At 46.3% G+C, this 15,286-nt stretch overlaps 1 protein-coding gene and 1 pseudogene across 1 annotated transcript in view; both read right to left on the bottom strand.

Moving 5' to 3' along the window:
• The window catches only part of LOC145327673 (uncharacterized), a 107,928-nt gene that overhangs the window by 91,385 nt on the left and 1,257 nt on the right, over positions 1-15,286 (bottom strand). The gene's annotated exons all lie outside the window — the stretch shown is intronic.
• On the bottom strand, positions 12,938-14,383 carry LOC145329161 (large subunit ribosomal RNA; annotated as a pseudogene).

Here is a 15,286-nt window from a genome sequence, read left to right as displayed (position 1 = left end):
GTATCGATGATCCTTGTAGTCACTAAGCGTCCTCTCGAAGCATAGTCAAGAGTTTTCAATCGATGTCACACCATGTCGGTTACCAAACAGGCAAAGTCCTATCCAGGGGAGTCGGAGCAATCTATCTTGGTTCTTTACCAGGGCACCCGCAGCGCCCGCCCGCTTCCCTTATGGTTGCTACCCTAGTCGACGGAGGGCGCATCACCAGTCCAGTAGGCGACCTTTCCCAAGAATAGCATTCTACCGAGTCCATGTTCCCAGTTCGATGTCCCTTTATCCAACAAGTCATATGAAGGAGGAACCCAGTTAAGGACCAAGATCACTTACACTACTGATAGACTCTTACTCCGAGTTTAAAGACTGGACTAAGGGGGCAGCCTTGGGGATATTTCGCCCCGTTAACTACCGCCCCCAACCAGTACGGTTGAGGTGGAGATGAAGAGATCTAATACGACCCGCACTCCTACTCAGGGTAGCTTAAGTGCACGACGTAGATGAGGCAACTCATGTCACCCGTACGCTCCTTAAGGAAGGTTAACGTCTCGGGAAGCTTGGCCCTGAAACTTGAAGATGCTTAAAGTCCAGTAGACTAAGAATGCTAAAGTCAAAGCAAGGTCATAGTCTTCCAGTCAGGCAGAACACCTGACCTTAGTACTATAACCGACCGCACTAGTATACCAAAGGAGGCGCCTACCCAGGTTAACGCTTGACACTTGGTATGGTACTTATGTCGAACCCCGGTTTAAGTAAAGGACAAGAGGAAACATGAATGCCCCCCACCACCACGTCTTAATCTCCAGAGGGAGGCGACGTGTCTTGTGTTACCATGCTTGGTGCGGTTCTGCTCGTATAGAACTCCCCCTCTGGTTCCTTGCTCTAAGGGCAGCTAAACCGTCCAATCTAGGTTCTCCCAATCACCCTCGTCCAGCATACCTTACCCTGCATAGCGGCCTCAACCCATACCCAGGTCAAATACTCAAGCAAGAGTGCAGTACTAAGGGAGCTATGCCGCAAGCAAGCAAGCGGAACAATTCCTACCTTGAACCAAGGATATGTTAGACTACAGTCGACTCGACTCTCTGCCCACACAGTACTTCGGCAGGCAGCGTCTGGTTGTCTACTATAGCCCTCAACCCTTGGCGCACTGTCACCCTATACTATAAGCGCCAACCCAAGTCAGGTATTTTGACTCACCGAAGGGGTCCACCTACTTAGAGGGAGTCAAGTGTCAAGCAACCCGCACACTACACTTACTTAAGGTGACGCCTTAAGTATACAGCTTAATCTCCCGACGGAGGCGCTGCACCTTCTTCCACGAGTCTACTTCCCGACTAAGTTACTAAGGTTTCAGTCACTACGGCGGACCGCTGGCGTTCTCGGCCTACTACCCGTTCTACTTAGTGAAGGACTCTCCGCACTTGCCACCTTAAGTATAAGGGTTGAGGGCTGTAGGCACGGAAACTTAGACCGCTTATCTCATCTCTCACCCCAAGCAAGCATCGCCCTACTACACTTGCGGGCCTGTTGAGAGAGTATCCTTCAGAGTGCTACCCAGGTGCACTCTATCTAAGGGTGTTACACCGTGCCTCATCCTTACGGTTACAGTGCCTTTCTCAACCCTTAAGCCAGGCCTTATCAACCTTCTTTGGTACACTCGCTATGCGAACCTGACTTGTAATACCAATCTGTAGGCAACCTTGGTGACCTTAGCTTGCCTTCTACTAAGTGTCTACCTTGTTACCATCCTTCAGGCTTCCTTCGCTCCTCCACTCTAGTGGTTCTCAACCAAGCCTCACCAGGGCACCTTCTACCAAGGTCTTAGGCGGCCCTATACGTTGCCTATACGTTGTACCTTTCCTTAAGGGCAGACCCGCTTCGACAGCCAACTCCCTCACTGGGAGTCCACTGTCCCTTAAGGGAGTTGCCTTAGACCTTGGTTTAGGGTGCCCAAGATACCAGTCTGTTGAACCAGTAGAGTGGGACCACCTACTTCGGTTAGTGCACTAACCCGCAAACGCTAAAGTTAGAAGGCAGCCTACAGATATCTCCTTAACTGCCGCCCGAAGTGACCCTTAAGGCATTCAAGCAACTGTCTACTGTCGCTTGACACTCCTACTACTGGTTGGATGGTTAAGAGTGAACCAAGGTGTTCCGTCTTAGGGTAGTCTTCCTACCCGACTCCAAGCGATGTGCACCCAAGCGACATTCTCGGGTTACCTTAAGGAAGGTTACCCTTACTGGCGAGAACCTGCCCTTGGATATTGGAACACTATAACCAACCACCTACCAAGATCCATTCCAGACCTTTCGGCTACCAGTAGTCTACTTGCGGGATTGATTACCCCCGCAAGCAGCTTGGGTGTGACTCTATAAGGTCAGTAACCCAAGTATTAGGGCTATGATCCATGCCGCCGTCAACTCTACACTGTGCTCCTGACACAAGGTATCCTTGAAGAAGGATGCCTAAAGCAGGAGACTTGCGCTAAGCGCTAAGCTTAGGCTCCCTAAAGCTGCCCTCTAAGTGGTAACGTCCTTAGAAGGCACCTTGTCAGGAGACTTGCCGCCTTGCTCAAGTATTGGTACCTTGAATACCCAGGTGTATTCAAGCAACTGTCCAATGTCACTACCAATACTCTACTACTGGTTGGATGGTTAAGAGTGCACCAAGATGTTCCGTCTTAGGGTATTGGGCAGCCCGTCATTCTCGCGCTGCCTACCCGACTCCAAGCGATGTGCACCCAAGCGACATTCTCGGGTTACCTTAAGGAAGGTTACCCTTACTGGCGAGAACCTGCCCTTGGATATTGGAACACTATAACCAACCACCTACCAAGATCCATTCCAGACCTTTCGGCTACCAGTAGTCTACTTGCGGGATTGTTATGACCCCCGCAAGTAGCTTGGGTGTGACTCTAACAGGTCAGTCACCCAAGTATTGAGCGCTCCTTCAACCTCCTCTATACTAAGACCGTTACCCAATCTTAGGCTCCCGACACAAGGTTTCCTTAGAGGGACACTAAGGGCGCCTTAAGCAGAAGACTTGCCGCCTAATCCTACTATAAGGACACTCAATCTCAGTCAGGAGTACTGTCTTCATCGATAGAGTGACCCGTGTTGCGTTCTTGAAGCGCTATCTATAAGGGTTCCCAAGATAGAGCGCCTTCGGTAAAGGATTCGAACCATTTCCCAACTATAGGTCAAAGCTCTATCTATACGGGTTCCCAAGATAGGCACCTCGTTGTGCGTTAGCGCTTGGTATAGAGTAAGGTAAGGGCAGACATCCAAGATTGATGCCTAGTCTACCCTACTCTACCTTAAGGGCGCCTGTCTCAGTCAGTAGTACTGTCTTCATCGACGTAAGCTCGCCCGCTGTGCGTTAACCCGACCGTATATGCGTTATAGTGACCCTAACCTTCGGTGTCTACCTTCAGTAAGGGTCCAAGAAACCGTATCTAGATTTTCGTTCAAATCCGTCAAGCGGTTTCTATGATAGCGGGCGCTAACCGCTAGTGGTCGGGTCGGGGAGGTAGGGAGAACGACATACCATGCTCTCCCTAAACCTTCGTACTCGAATTCTTTGGCGTAAAAATTCTCTGGCGCATGCCACTTGCACGAAAGTAAGATTTGACCAACCTTCCTCCCCTATATACTTTTAAAATTCCGCTTATGGGAACACTAGTTGAAAAAAAAAATTTTAATTTTACCTTATTAAAAAATTTTTTTTTTGAAGTGGAAAGTGAAAATCTCGGCAACCAAGGTCACTTTGGATAGCTGTAACTTTGGCTAGGATTGAGCTACAGAGGACTTTAAGTACTCAAATTAAACATCTTGGCAAGCCTAACAACTTTTATTAAAGACTTTGGACAAGATTTTGACTTTTAAGGGGGGTTATGGGGACCCAAACTTTGCCAATTTTTGATTTCCATGCATTTGACTGCAAAACTGCAAAAATTTATGCAAATTATTCTAAGTCCAAAGTTGAAAAATGAGAAAATGAAAATATCGCAAACCTAGGTCACTTTGGATAGCTGTAACTTTGGCTAGGATTGAGCTACATAAGACTTTAAGTACTCAAATTAAACATCTTGGCAAGCCTAACAACTTTTATTAAAGGTTTTGGACAAGATTTTGACTTTTAAGGGGGGTTATGACGACCGCAAGTTGCCTGATTTTGGATTTCCATGCATTTGAGTGCAAAAATTAGGGGATCTCAGACCGGCAAGGGGGCAAGGCAAGGCAAGGTGACTCGTTGTCGTTCTCGTTTTGGGTTGACGTTGACGTAAGCGGTTGACGTTGACGTAAGCTGGCTTACCTTCCAAGCGGGTGGAGATAGCGCTTTGCCTATACTAAGACATCGAACCAGGTCTACCTTACGGGTTACCATGCCGCTTCACCTGCCCTCTCTCCCAAGCAAGGTAGCCAGGCAGCAAGGCAAGGTGACTCGTTGTCGTTCTCGTTCTTGGGTTGACGTTGACGTAAGCTGGACTAGGCGCCCTATACCGTGTCTTAGGCTCCCTATACCGTGTCTTAGGCGACCGTAAGCTGGACTAGGCGCCCTATACCGTGTCTTAGGCTCCCTATACCGTGTCTTAAGCGACCGTAAGCTGGACTAGGCGCCCTATACCGTGTCTTAGGCTCCCTATACCGTGTGCCCTCCAAAATGAAAATCTCGGAAACCAAGGTCACTTTGGATAGCTGTAACTTTGGCTAGGATTGAGCTACAGAGGACTTTAAGTACTCAAATTAAACATCTTGGCAAGCCTAACAACTTTTATTAAAGGTTTTGGACAAGATTTTGACTTTTAAGGGGGGTTATGGGGACCCAAACTTTGCCAATTTTGGATTTCCATGCATTTGACTGCAAAAATTAGGGGATCTCAGACCGGCAAGGGGGCAAGGCAAGGCAAGGTGACTCGTTGTCGTTCTCGTTTTGGGTTGACGTTGACGTAAGCGGTTGACGTTGACGTAAGCTGGCTTACCTTCCAAGCGGGTGGAGATAGCGCTTTGCCTATACTAAGACATCGAACCAGGTCTACCTTACGGGTTACCATGCCGCTTCACCTGCCCTCTCTCCCAAGCAAGGTAGCCAGGCAGCAAGGCAAGGTGACTCGTTGTCGTTCTCGTTCTTGGGTTGACGTTGACGTAAGCTGGACTAGGCGCCCTATACCGTGTCTTAGGCTCCCTATACCGTGTCTTAGGCGACCGTAAGCTGGACTAGGCGCCCTATACCGTGTCTTAGGCTCCCTATACCGTGTCTTAAGCGACCGTAAGCTGGACTAGGCGCCCTATACCGTGTCTTAGGCTCCCTATACCGTGTCTTAGGCGACCGTAAGCTGGACTAGGCGCCCTATACCGTGTCTTAGGCTCCCTATACCGTGTCTTAAGCGACCGTAAGCTGGACTAGGCGCCCTATACCGTGTCTTAGGCTCCCTATACCGTGTCTTAGGCGACCGTAAGCTGGACTAGGCGCCCTATACCGTGTCTTAGGCTCCCTATACCGTGTCTTAAGCGACCGTAAGCTGGACTAGGCGCCCTATACCGTGTCTTAGGCTCCCTATACCGTGTCTTAGGCGACCGTAAGCTGGACTAGGGGCCCTATACCGTGTCTTAGGCTCCCTATACCGTGTCTTAAGCGACCGTAAGCTGGACTAGGCGCCCTATACCGTGTCTTAGGCTCCCTATACCGTGTCTTAGGCGACCGTAAGCTGGACTAGGCGCCCTATACCGTGTCTTAGGCTCCCTATACCGTGTCTTAAGCGACCGTAAGCTGGACTAGGCGCCCTATACCGTGTCTTAGGCTCCCTATACCGTGTCTTAGGCGACCGTAAGCTGGACTAGGCATCCTATACCGTGTCTTAGGCTCCCTATACCGAATGTCAATTTCGCCATACAGGTTTGGCGAAATTGGATTTTTGTTGAACTTTCGCCAACACGGTTTGGCTTTTTTGCATTTTCAATGTCAATTTCGCCATACAGGTTTGGCTTTTTTACATTTTCAATGTGAATTTCGCCATACAGGTTTGGCGAAATTGGATTTTTGAGAGGCCAAAAGACAACACGGTTTGGCTTTTTTACATTTTCAATGTGAATTTCGCCATACAGGTTTGGCGAAATTGGATTTTTGTTGAACTTTCGCCAACACGGTTTGGCTTTTTTACATTTTCAATGTGAATTTCGCCATACAGGTTTGGCGAAATTGGATTTTTGTTGAACTTTCGCCAACACGGTTTGGCTTTTTTACATTTTCAATGTGAATTTCGCCATACAGGTTTGGCGAAATTGGATTTTTTTTGAACAAAAGACAACACGGTTTGGCTTTTTTACATTTTCAATGTCAATTTCGCCATACAGGTTTGGCGAAATTGGATTTTTGTTGAACTTTCGCCAACACGGTTTGGCTTTTTTACATTTTCAATGTGAATTTCGCCATACAGGTTTGGCGAAATTGGATTTTTTTTGAACAAAAGACAACACGGTTTGGCTTTTTTACATTTTCAATGTGAATTTCGCCATACAGGTTTGGCGAAATTGGATTTTTGTTGAACAAAAGACAACACGGTTTGAAAACACATTGAAAATGACAAGGTCATATCTCAACTTTCAAGGCGCTGAGGGCACTCAGAGTGACCCTATACCGTCAAAATCTGAAAATACGCGATGTTGCAAAAATCAAAAAAAGTCGATTTTTTATGCAAAAATGAGCTATTTGAGCGGCCCAAAGGCATTCAATCTTAGTTTGGGGTCCATTGGGATGATTTAGGATGGTTTTTGGGTCAATCAAAATTTTGACCAAAATCGATGATTTTTCCATGCTATACCCTTAGCGTTTTTGCCAAAAATGGCCATTTTCGAGGGTTTTGGTAGAAGTGCTGTAAAATGCTTCAAAGTTGAGATAATGACTTCAAATTGAGTACAGATACTCTTGGGCATGTGTCTGACCACATACTAGCTTGGGAAGGCATTTGGACAACTTTCAAGGGGAGGGTGCCCCCCCAAAGACGAGGACTCAAAATCTCAAAATCTGGGTTTTGGGTCAAAATTTTGACATCGCGATTTTTTGATCTAATATGAACCAGCATAGTCCCCTGACACCAAAAACACCTTTGAAAGTGATTTTGGATGCCTAGAACTGATTCTATGGGCAAAAACGTGCAAAAAAAATCTTACGCAAACTCAAATCTTGAAATTTTTTCGGTTCTCGTCTTTGGCGCCCCCTAACCCCCCCAGGAAGTCAAAATCTTGTCCAAAACCTTTAATAAAAGTTGTTAGGCTTGCCAAGATGTTTAATTTGAGTACTTAAAGTCTTATGTAGCTCAATCCTAGCCAAAGTTACAGCTATCCAAAGTGACCTAGGTTTGCGATATTTTCATTTTCTCATTTTTCAACTTTGGACTTAGAATAATTTGCATAAATAACATCGACTGTAGCTCAATCCGTTGAGAAATGAGGGCAGAAACTTGAATTATCCAAATACGCGAATACGCCGTATAAGGTACAAGTCGTGGCGAAAGTTCCCTTATACGGCGTCCACGCGTATTTTGAAAACTCAAGTTTCTGCCCTCATTTCTCAACGGATTGAGCTACAGTCGATGTTAAGGTGTCTAAATGACCGTCTCAATGAGCCTAAGACACCCACAAAGTTTGACGGAGCTAGGCCAAGTCTTTCTATACGATTGTCGCACTAAGGCGTTTGTATCAAAAATTTTCACTTTTTTGCGCAAACGCCTTAGTGCGACAATCGTATAGAAAGACTTGGCCTAGCTCCGTCAAACTTTGTGGGTGTCTTAGGCTCATTGAGACGGTCATTTAGACACCTTAACATCGATTCTAGCTCAATCCGTTGAGAAATGAGGGCAGAAACTTGATTTTTCAAAATACGCGAGAGGCCGAAAATCCTAGGAAATCAAGGTTTTACAGTATGCGCAAACGCCTTAGTGCGACAATCGTATAGAAAGACTTGGCCTAGCTCCGTCAAACTTTGTGGGTGTCTTAGGCTCATTGATACGGTCATTTAGACACCTTAACATCGATTCTAGCCCTCTCCGTTCGCTAGTTATCAAGGAAATTGAGATTTTTCAAGAAAACCTGAAAAACCAAGTTTCTTCGATAACTAGCGAACGGATTGAGCTAGAATCGATGTTAAGTACTCTAAATGACCGTCTCAATGAGCCTAAGACACCCACAAAGTTTGACGGAGCTAGGCCAAGTATTTCTATACGATTGTCGCACTAAGGCGTTTGCGCAAAAAAGACAGAGTTGGGAAACCGCCCAAAATTGAACAAACATCGTTTGGTCCGCCCCCCTTAAAATTGACCCAGCTCCGTCAAATTGATAGGGTGAATCCAGCATATTGAGACGGACATTTTGCCACCTTGAAGTCCAAAATCGGTTAAGAAACAAAAAAGTTTTCCTAGGAAAAACTGATTTTTCAATTTTTTTGTAAGCCAAACCACGACATCAAAAACGCCTTACCGCGACAAACGTATCGAAATATTGATCCAATCTTCCAAAACCTGTAACAAAATATGTCAGGCTCATTGAGACGGTCATTTAGACACCTTAACATCGATTCTAGCTCAATCCGTTCGCTAGTTATCGAAGAAACATGGATTTTGTCAATTTGGTATTTAATGTTTTTAAACATTTATAAGTGTAATTTTGAACTCTAGTGTATTTTCTTGGGGAACTATGATGTGCGTCTTCACCGGAAAGTCTACGTAGACCCTATATGGACTCGGTGGAGGTTTTAGTGTCTAATGGCAACACAAAAGTGTCTACTAAGGCAGTCTACGATGTAAATAGGCCCTCTAGAGGGTAGATAGAGGGCAGATAGAGGGAAGATAGCGAAGTATAGAAGGCTTATAAGTGGACAACGGTTGGTTATAACTTAACAACGGTTAATTATCTTTGGTTCTAGCTTCGAGAGGGCTACTTGGGGGTCACCTACGGGTACCTGGGTATTAGCTAACCTGGGTATTGGTGTCCTGGCTTAAGTAAGACTGTCTTTAGGCTAGTAGAGGGCAGTCTAAGGGCGCTTAAGTAGGGATAAGTAGAGGAAGGTTAGGATAGAGTAAGGTAACCTTCTCCCGCTTGACAAGGGTTACTCTAGGCTTGCTTACGGTTGACTAAGGATACTTAGGCTTGGTAAAGGGCGCCAGTAGGGTAGACTACGGGTGTCTAAGTGTCTTCAGGCTGGACTAGGGTGCCCTTAGACGAGTATAAGTGCCCTCTAGCTTGGTATAAGTAGACAGTAGTCCAGGATAGAGGAAGGTAACCTTCTCCCGCTTGACAAGGGTTACTCTAGGCTTGCTTACGGTTGACTAAGGATACTTAGGCTTGGTAAAGGGCGCCAGTAGGGTAGACTACGGGTGTCTAAGTGTCTTTAGACTGGACTAGGGTCCCCTTAGACGAGTATAAGTGCCCGCTAGCTTGGTTTAGTCGACTGTCAAACACTCTACAGTAGTCAAGGTGCCCTTAAGTCAGCTTGGGTGACTGTGGCAGCTTGGTTCCCATACCGTAAGTGTCTTGAAACCCGAACGCAGTGAGGTGTCTGTTTCGAGCGATAGCGAGACACAGACCTTGTGTGCGCTGGCTTGGGTCCCATACCTCAAGTGTCTTTAACCGGAGCGAAGCGACGTAACGCTGGCTTGGGTCCCATACCTCAAGTGTCTTTAACCGGAGCGAAGCGACGTGTATAGGGGGGACACGGACAACGCTATTATCCATCCATCAACCTTTCAATCTCTGAAGCAAGCCTTCAGTCACCCGTTTTAGAGGGTGACCACGAGTGCAGCTTCTTCTTAAGCGGAGCGAGTAAGGGCTCCCTCTAAAACGGTTGCAACTGAAGGCACTTCAGAGATTGAAATGGTTTTGGATGGATGCCTTCCTTTACCCTGTCAACGAGGTGGTTTACCTGGGTTTTCAAGACTGGTGACACTGACACGTTATGGCTTATCTACGGGCCCTTCTACCTTCCTATCTCCCCTTAGTATCACGCCTCGCTTCGCTCGGGTTTCAAGACACTAGGGGAAGCCTCGCTTCGCTCGGCTTCCCCCTGGCACCCACACGTTATGGCTTATCTACGGGCCCTTCTACCTTCCTATCTCCCCTTAGTATCACGCCTCGCTTCGCTCGGGTTTCAAGACACTAGGGGAAGCCTCGCTTCGCTCGGCTTCCCCCTGGCACGGACACGTTATGGCTTATCTACGGGCCCTTCTACCTTCCTATCTCCCCTTAGTATCACGCCTCGCTTCGCTCGGGTTTCAAGACACTAGGGGAAGCCTCGCTTCGCTCGGCTTCCCCCTGGCACGGACACGTTATGGCTTATCTACGGGCCCTTCTACCTTCCTATCTCCCCTTAGTACACTGCCCTCGCTTCGCTCGGGTGACTGTTGCACGTTATAGCCAGCCAGCAAATCCAGCAAGATCTCAAGGCACCGTGTGTCCTATGCCTGGGTGCCCTTTCAGTGAGCCTAGGGAAATGTAACTTTCGCCAACACGGTTTGGCTTTTTTGCATTTTTTTTCTCATTTCGCCAAACAGGTTTGGCTTTTTTGGATTTTCAATGTCAATTTCGCCATACAGGTTTGGCGAAATTGGATTTTTGAGAGGCCAAAAGACAACACGGTTTGGCTTTTTTGCATTTTCAATGTGAATTTCGCCATACAGGTTTGGCGAAATTGGATTTTTGTTGAACTTTCGCCAACACGGTTTGGCTTTTTTACATTTTTTTTTCTCATTTCGCCAAACATGTTTGGCTTTTTTGGATTTTCAATGTCAATTTCGCCATACAGGTTTGGCGAAATTGGATTTTTGTTGAACTTTCGCCAACACGGTTTGGCTTTTTTACATTTTCAATGTAAATTTCGCCATACAGGTTTGGCGAAATTGCACTTTCGATGTCACGGTTTGGCGTGAGTGAGTCTTGGATGCCGTGTCCTAGGCGTCAGCCTGTAGCAGCGCAAAATCTACGTCTAACCCTAACATAAGTCCTTGGTATACCAAGCTTGGTGTCCAGGCTTGGGTGCCCCAAGGCGTCAGCCTGTAGCAGCGCAAAATCTACGTCTAACCCTAAGAATATAGGCTTGGTATACGGGTGTCCAAGGCGTCAGCCTGTAGCAGCGCAAAATCTACGTCTAACCCTAAGAATATAGGCTTCCTATACGAGCGCTAGTGTCCAGGCTTGGGTGCCTTGCTTACGGTCTTAGTGTCCTTATAGGGTGCCCAAGGCGCCAGCCTGTAGCAGCGCAAAATCTACGTCTAACCACAAGAATATAGGCTTCCTATACGAGCGCTAGTGTCCAGGCTTGGTGTCCTTGCTTACGGTCTTAGTGTCCTTATAGGGTGCCCAAGGCGCCAGCCTGTAGCAGCGCAAAATCTACGTCTAACCACAAGAATATAGGCTTCCTATACGAGCGCTAGTGTCCAGGCTTGGTGTCCTTATAGCGGGTATAAGGGAACCTTCATACCGTAAGCAGATTTGACCCGCTTTCCAATGTCCTGACTGCGTAGAATCGTGGTGTCCAGGCTTGGTGTCCTCGCTTACGGTTAGTGGTGTCCTTATAGGGTGCCCAAGGCGCCAGCCTGTAGCAGCGCAAAGTCTACGTCTAACCCTAAGATAATCCGTCTAACCGTGTCTTAAATACAAGTGTCTGCGCCATATAATTCCTCTATTGATTGATTTTTAGGGGCACTATGATGTGTGTCTATCCTGAAAAGTCTACGTTGATTCCTACTTACTTTGGTGAAGGTTTTAAGAATCTAGAGTTAATTTGTAAAATTAAATATTTAACATAAATTTCTATTTTAACAATAAAATTCAAATTTATCTATATTTTTTACATATTTTCAATGTTTTGTACGCCAAAAGTGGGCTATTGATTGATTGCTCCCTAGGAAATTTCGCCAAACCGTGTTGTCTTTTGTTACATTTTCCTAGGAATTTCGCCAAACATGTTTGGCTTTTTTGGATTTTCAATGTCAATTTCGCCATACAGGTTTGGCTTTTTTGCATTTTCAATGTCACGGTTTGTCTTTTGGCCTCTTTTTTTTTCTAATTTCGCCAAACCGTGTTGTCTTTTGTCTTTTGTCTTTTTGAATTTCGCCAAACATGTTTGGCTTTTTTGCATTTTCAATGTCACGGTTTGTCTTTTGGCCTCTTTTTTTTCTCATTTCGCCAAACCGTGTTGTCTTTTGTCTTTTGTCTTTTTGAATTTCGCCAAACATGTTTGGCTTTTTTGCATTTTGGCCTCTTTTTTTTTCTAATTTCGCCACACAGGTTTGGCTTTTTTACATTTTCAATGTCACGGTTTGTCTTTTGGCCTCTTTTTTTTCTAATTTCGCCACACCGCTTTGGCTTTTTTGCATTTTCCTATGTCGTGGTTTGGCTTTTGGCCCAAGGCGTCAGCCTGTAGCAGCGCAAAATCTGCGTCTAACCAAAAAAAACCCTAGGAAAAATTCAAAAAAACCCCAAACGCCTTACCTGTTTGGCGAAATTGCAAAATTAGCAATCAATCAATAGCCCACTCAAGGCTCTTTCTAGTCGTGAGTTTCTGTAAGCCACGCAATATTTTCGGCCTCTCAAAAAACCAAAAAGTCGTGTGCCGCCGGCAGGGCTGCAAAGCTTGTTTTGGCTCTCTGACTGTTGCCTATTCTTCGCGCCCGAAAGGGCGCGACTTTAAGCGCAAGTTTTAAGCGCAAAAACGCCAAATAATTTATCAATATGACCAGGATCCCTCATCCCCCACCACCAGCTTAAAAAACACGAATTTTAGCGCAGAGAGGGCACCTTTCTCAGGGTTCACCCTACACAGCGGTAGGGGTCTCCCTCCAGGTGCGCTCTCTCTAGCGCTAAAATCCAGTCTCCCAAGCTGGTGACAACGGCTTCATCTGCCGAGTGTCAAAGGTTGTTGGTGGGCACCTGTTAAGTCGTCAGGTGGGTGTCAGGAACAGCTCACCGTCTCAGTCACTCGACTCTGTATGAGTCTAATGATGAACAACGGGGCCTTCCTCCTAAGTCGTGTCCTTGGGACACAGTGATTGGGAGCGATAGATAGATATAGCTTTCGTTCTACCAGGCTTGCGCCTAGCTGCTCCTTTCCCGACAATCTCACTAATTTTAGATAGCTCTCAAGACTGGTCTCTAGCTTAGAGGCGTTCAGCTATTAACCAAAGTACTTAGCGCATCTGCTCTGACAAGTCAAACAACAGAAACACCAGCGGTACCAGGCTCTGGTTCCTCTCGTACTAAAGAGCCTTACTCAAGACTAGTCCTCCCTATTAGTAGGGTAAAACTAACCTGTCTCACGACGGTCTAAACCCAGCTCACGTTCCCTTTTGACGGGTGAACAATCCGACACTTTCTGAATTCTGCTTCAAAATGATAGGAAGAGCCGACATCGAAGGATCAAAAAGCTACGTCGCTATGAACGCTTGGCAGCCACAAGCCAGTTATCCCTGTGGTAACTTTTCTGTCACCTCTTCCTTCAAACCACGAATTAAAGAGGATCGATAGGCCGTTGTTTCCAAGGTTCTCCTTGTACTGAAAGGAGAACTCAAGCTGGCTTGTGCCCTTCTACTCTATTCAAGGTTTCTTTCCTTGAGGAGCCAACCTTAGGACACCTGCGTTATCGTTTGACAGATGTACCGCCCCAGTCAAACTCCCTGCCTCACTCTCTCTGAGGTTAGGGTTGCCCTTTCAACTTCCTTCTACAACTGAAGCAAGGCATTAAGCCAAGCTGTCTTTCCCTTCCGACTTCTTAAGCAGAGAAGACATACGTGTGAGAGTATTTCAAGACTGGCTTTTACACCTCCTCTCTATCCTACTTCAAGTATTCCTCTCCACCAAGCGAAACTAGAGTCAAGCTCAACAGGGTCTTCTTTCCCCGCTAATATCCACAAGTCCGTTCCCTTGACTGCGGGTTCGCTAGATGGTAGATAGGGACAGTGGGAATCTCGTTAATCCGTTCATGCGCGTCAGTAGTTATCTGACGAGGCATTTGGCTACCTTAAGAGAGTCATAGTTACTCCCGCCGTTTACCCGCGCTTAATGGGACCTCTTCCATTTGACATTCAGAGCACTGGGCAGAAATCACATCGAGTCAATGTCACCCTTTGACTATCTCGATGCTTTGTTTTAATTAAACAGTCGGATTCCCCCTGCTCGTGTCAGTTCTGATCAAGCTATTGATAGCTAGACGTATATACGTAAGTATATGAAGCCTAGCGCTTCCATGCCTTCAAGATTAAAGGTCCGAACCACATCCAGTCCTTCCAATCCAAGGGCACTTCCACGCTAAACCCGACTAGCTTAGCCTTCAGAGCCATTCTTTCTCCCAAAGTTACAGAACCATTTTGCCGACTTCCCTTACCTACATTATTCTATTGGTCAGAGGTTCTTAACCTTGGAGACCTGCTGCGGATATGAGTACGGCCTACACCAGTTCAACCATAGCCTTAAGATTGGTTTTCAAGGTCCAGCTTCCACCAGAGACACGTCTTGAACGGACGTGTTCTTAGCTAGGGTTACCTTTACTCACTCTGACAGTGTTTCAAGGTGACCTTTCGCTTATATAGAAAAGACAACTCTCTCTCTGGGGTTAGAAGGAATCCCAATCCACTTTCCTGGTTACCCAGGCCTATATGCTAGGATGAGACTGGTATAGGAACTTGAACTCTAACAAGTTTCCCTTTCTCCGCTTGCACTTGCCTGTGCCTTGTACATACTTCAACTTTAGATTAGAACCGCCTGACTCGCGTTCAACTACTGTTCACACGAAACCTTTCTCCACTTCGACTATCCAATCCCTCCTTGGATTATTCGCTACTTCCACCAAGATCTGCACACAACGTTGCTCCCGACTTTACTTTAACTGGCCCTTTCTTGCCACGTTATTACCAGCCTACTTGTGCCTAGCCAACCTCTAGGCACAGCTGGAGTATAAGTCCTTCTATAGTTTTAGCAACATCCATTTTCAGGACTGCTTTCTTCGACAGGTGAGTTGTTACACACTCCTTAGCGGGTCCCAACTTCCATGGTCACCGTCCTGCTGTCTTAAGAAACCAACACCTTTTGTGGTATCTTATGAACTATGACTTTGTTACTTTAACTCTGCGTTTGGATCATCCCACAGCGCCAGTCCTGCTTACCAAGAATGGCCCACACGTCCTTTCATATTCCTTCCGACTTTAGCAAGGCCTTGTTTCTACTTAAGCGCCAAGCTATTCTCATCCATTTATAGTTTGAGAATGAGTTGAGATCGTTCCAATCCCATTCCTCCTAGTCATTT

Source organism: Acartia tonsa, chromosome 9, assembly GCF_053477335.1.
Source record: "Acartia tonsa isolate MP-2025a chromosome 9, ASM5347733v1, whole genome shotgun sequence".
Taxonomy (NCBI): Eukaryota; Metazoa; Arthropoda; class Copepoda; order Calanoida; family Acartiidae; genus Acartia; species Acartia tonsa.
Note: the sequence above shows the minus strand (reverse complement) of the source record. Positions and strands in the feature narration are given on the sequence as shown.